This window comes from Amphimedon queenslandica, unplaced genomic scaffold, assembly GCF_000090795.2.
Source record: "Amphimedon queenslandica unplaced genomic scaffold, v1.1 AMPQUscaffold_12875, whole genome shotgun sequence".
Lineage (NCBI taxonomy): Eukaryota > Metazoa > Porifera > Demospongiae > Haplosclerida > Niphatidae > Amphimedon > Amphimedon queenslandica.
Window position 1 is genome coordinate 14,871 of NW_003546889.1, and position 4,793 is coordinate 19,663.

Consider the following 4,793-nt stretch of genomic DNA (forward strand, 5'->3'; position numbering starts at 1 on the left):
TTTTATGTCTTGATCCTTTAACTAACTAAAACCAGGCAAACACTATACAGTTGGTCTAAGCTGGGTCACGGTGGGTAGATTGGTGAGGTTTGTGATGCAGGTAGCCTGACGGTCCTGGGCACTAGCTTCCTAATTCTCATTCTGATCTCTTTCTCGATCCCGTGGCTTTGACTTAGGATCAATTGTTGAGTGTTTGCCCCAGCTTTCAAAATAAGTCAATAGCTCTCATTGTAGGTTTATGATCAAACGTAATGTTACAATTACGTGTGATCTGACATTTTGATGCAAATAACGCGTTAAGTTGACACGATATTAACGAAATCTCAATTCTGCGTTGCATTTCATGGCGAGTGTCTATTGTTAATTTATAGGATGCACAATTAATTTTCAATTTAATAATTATTCTTGATTAATATACATATTGTGTGGTTAATTGTGTATTAATATTACTCTTATTATGTTAAGGTTGTAGAGGTTACAATATTAGACAGTAATGGTAGGAGGTAGTAATAGGTCATTAGATAATGGTACACTATTAAGATAACTTGTCTTACATTGTGTATACAATATAAGTTGTAGGTATAGGTAATATGGTATGGTATTAAGATAGGAATGTATTTGTATATAGCAAGGTTAATATGGTATAGGTATCATTGTGTCATATTAAGGTTCATAGGTTAATAAGTTAATGTAGGTATAAATATAATGGTATGCTGTTATAAGATGAGAATGTACTTTTATAGCAAGGTTAATATGGTATACATGTACATGTAGGTATCATTGTGTAGTTTAAAGGTCATAGGTATAGTAGTAGAAATTAGAAGGGTACAGGTTATATAGTGTAGGTAGTAGTAGAAATTATAGGAAACATGTAGTTATACCTAGGATATAGGCTATAGTGTAGAAATTAGAAGGTAGTTATAGGTATAGTGTAGGTATTGTAGTAGAAATTAGGAAGCAGGTATAGTTATCATTAGGTTATAGTATAGGTATTGTATAGTAGAAATAGAAAGTAGTTATAATAGAAACTAAGAAACAGGTAGTTGTAGGATACAGGTTACATAGTGTAGGTATAGGTTATAGATCTAGGTTTTATTATTTATTATTATTATTTTTATTTTATTATTATTTCTTATTATTTATTATTTTATTATTATTCTATAATTAAATTTATTTTTTTTGTTGTTTATTATCATTTATTATTTTTTTTACCTGGGGCCCCAGGTTTTTTTATAATTTTTGGGCAGCAATGTAGTGCCGCCTCCACGTGGCACTGCCTGGGATCACTAGTGGCTACTACTGCTAGTGATGCTAAGAGCACTACATACAAGAAGAATAGATACTAACAGTAACTATGTATGATGAATTACATTCCATTTAGTGTTGTGCAGTACTCTATTTTCTGTTTTAGTTCTAGTTTTAGTTCTACCAACTACTCCATTTCTAGTTTTAGTTCTAGTTTTAGTTTTACCAGTACTCCATTTCTAGTTTTAGTTCTAGTTTTAGTTCTACCAGTATTCCATTTCTAGTTTTAGTTCTAGTTTTAGTTTTATCAGCAATCCATTTCTAGTTTTAATTCTAGTTTTAGTTCTACCAGTACTCCATTTCTAGTTTTAGTTCCAGTTTTAGTTTTACCAGTACTTCATTTCTAGTTTCAGTTCTAGTTTTAGTTCTACTAGTACTTCTGTTTTAGTTTTAGTTGTAATTTTAGTTCCATGCCAAATTCTGATTCTGCATGGCCTTATAGTTCTAGTTTTAGTCCTACTAATACACCATTTCTAGATGATTTTTATAATTTTTTAATGAAATTTAGTTTTAATAACTTAAAAGGGTAGCATTTTAGTTCTAGTTTTAGTTTTAGTTATTCAAAAGGGTACCATTTTAGTTCTAGTTTTAGTTTTAGTTATTAAAAGGGCTCCATTTCAGTTCTAGTTTTAGTTTCAGTTATTAAAAGGGTAGCATTTTAGTTCTAGTTTTAGTTCTAGTGATTTACAAGTGCACATTTTAGTATTAGTTTTAGTTTCAAGTTCTTAATAGCAAAATCTTTAGTTCTAGTTTTAGTTCCAGTGCTTTAATTTGTCAAATTCTAGTTTTAGTTCTAGTTTTGGTTTTTTGTATCAATGTAGTTCAGTTCTAGTTCTAGTTCTTGGAACTAGAACTAGGAAAAAAATAGGTGTACTAAAATAGATTTAGTTCTAGTTCCGTTGGAACTAGCACAACACTAATTCCATTGTTAGGTTAATGACAATAAGAGGATAAGTACAATTCTCTGCTATTGAAGACTACATTGAGAAGTATTCTAAGAATAGTATCACTGCATTTTATATTGATGCTGTCATTGCTATAGGTTGTTGGTTAAATTTGAAGCTGTACTTACATTAAGAAGATTATGAAGATGTGAAGAATTACTTTTTTAGTATTGTTTTTGTTCTATGTAACAATTTCTTTGTTTATAACTATTTCAGCATTTTTCTTCTTGTTCAATACACAATTTCTTCTTTATCAATCATTGATTATGAATTTTGATTATAATTATTGCAGGACCAATGAAGAAATGGTAATAAATCAATCTGATATTGTTATATAGTCCTTAGTTCAGAGTCTATAGATCTTGAGTAATATGAATGAGATAGTAGTTCAGGTCCACAGCCTATAATAAATAATAAATGATTAAGAATAATATACATTATCAATGAACATAAAGTCTAATATTAAGCGATTCTAACATAATCAACAAAGCAACAAGCAAACAAAGCAAAGGCATGTAATGATAACATTTGGCCATGGCTCATGGTTTTTTCTAAAAAATGGCTCCAAAATCATTCCAAATTTTTATTACATTTTCTGATACATATTGATGTCCTTATGCTGTGTAGAAAGTTTGAGCCAATCCTGACAAATATTTTTAAAGTTATTACAATTTTTTCCAAAAATATTACCTCCTGAATATATCCAGTACAGCTGCTGTCTTCATGGCACTCAGTCCTGTCTTTATCTCTTTGACCTCATCTTCACTCATCAACTGATCATCAGTTTTTAATACTGGAGGAACATCACCTGTGGAGAGCTTCCTCTCAGCCTATTAATAAAATATAATATTTATATAATAATTATTATGCCCTTTCATTACTTATTTCTGTACATCTCAGTGTGATCTTTATGTTTTTATAATATGAAGTGTTACTATGATTATCATTCACCACGATAAAATCTGCCATTTTGAGCAATTATACGCGTGCTCAATGGCACGTGGCCACGAATTTGCCAATCACCAAAATTTAGCAATTCACCAAATTCAACTCCTTCCAAAATTTCCCGCTATACAGTAATACTACATCTTATTAGTAAATTAGCTGATCAGTCGCTATTATAAAATCTAACTTGCTTTTATATTTTATTAAAAATATTAGAATACAAAAAATAATCATTTCAATAAACAACAAGTTGGTTATTATTCCAATCACAAACATACAATAATCCATATTTATTAAATGCTAATCCACAAGGATCATTAAACTGATCAATATTACTGCCTAATCTTCCAAACTTACTAACAAACACACCATCACTAGTGAAGACTGATATATGATGATTCCATGCTTCACTAACATACACTAGACCAGTAGCTGCAGTGTCTATTGTTATACCTACTGGATAACTAAGCTGTCCAGGACCAGATCCTTTAGTACCAAACTGACCCACAAACTTTCCATCTACAGAGAACTTCTGAATGCGATTATTACACTGATCAGTAACATACACTAATCCTTGACTGTCAATAGCAATGTCATATGGAGACTGAAACTGTCCATTAGCTGATCCTCCACTACCAAATGAATGAGAGAAGGTTAGATCAGGATTCAAGACTTGTACACGATGATTATTAGTATCAGCAATATAAACCTGTCCTGTTATAGGAGAAATGGCTATACCACGAGGATCATTGAATTGTAGTGGTCCACTGCCCTCCTCACCAGCTGATGCTATAAGGTATCCATCCATGCTTATCTTCTGGATCCTGTCACTATCAGATACAAGAATGAATTTGTCTGGAGAAATGGCTACACCACGAGGACCAAAAAACTTGACATTACCACTTCCTTCTTTCCTTCCTAATGATTTCACTTTCTTTCCTTCTCTATCCAGTATTGTTACACAGTTACCATCATTCTCAGTTACTATAACATGATTATCATCACTTACAGCAACTCCCCAGGGACCCTTAAGCTTAGGTATAGTACGTACTGGAGTGATGTTATCAAGGTAAGGATTGAAAGGGATGACTAGTGAGGTATCCTCAAGGTGTACATCATATACTTGTACTTTTACTGTATGAGTACCACGTGTTGAAGGGTTACACTGTATCCTATACACTCCAGGATCAGTGCTGGTGGTAGTGACTGTAGTGTCAATGGGTTTATGGCCTTTACCAACTGGTACTAGACTACACCTCAGAGAAGAGAGGGGAACACACAAAACAGATGAATATGGTGCCTCCATTGATAGTGAAAACGAAGCTGCTTTGCTAATACCATCAATCTTCTTCACTCTACACTGCTGTAGTGCAGTAGCTCCTGAAATAATATCTCCAATGTGATGTAGTGATTTGATATCTTTACTCAATACAAAGTCACCTTTTTCCTTTGGATGTAACTCCTCCACATTGATCCCTCCAGTAACTTCACTCATACGCTCCATCATCTGTTTCTTAGACCTCAGGACTTCTTGAGGACTGCCTGTCTTCAGACTCTGTTCCACATAATCCTCAACATCCTCCAGAACACTCAAAATCA

At 32.7% G+C, this 4,793-nt stretch overlaps 1 protein-coding gene and 1 long non-coding RNA gene across 3 annotated transcripts in view; one reads left to right on the forward strand and one right to left on the reverse strand.

The window, feature by feature from the left end:
• Window positions 1–2,125: 2,125 nt before the first annotated feature.
• On the forward strand, window positions 2,126–2,520 carry LOC109586435 (uncharacterized). Its single transcript, XR_002187028.1, has 2 exons — window positions 2,126–2,294; window positions 2,348–2,520. It is a non-coding gene; the product is annotated as an uncharacterized LOC109586435 (long non-coding RNA).
• Window positions 2,517–4,793, reverse strand: part of LOC100639201 (serine/threonine-protein kinase PRP4 homolog) — an 18,984-nt gene continuing 16,707 nt past the window's right edge. For both annotated transcript variants that reach the window (XM_020002622.1, XM_020002621.1), the window contains exons 15-16: window positions 2,940–3,079; window positions 2,517–2,650 (exon numbers count right to left, since the gene is read on the reverse strand). The gene's annotated coding sequence lies outside the window, so the exon portion shown is untranslated. The remainder of the gene's footprint in view (window positions 2,651–2,939; window positions 3,080–4,793) is intronic.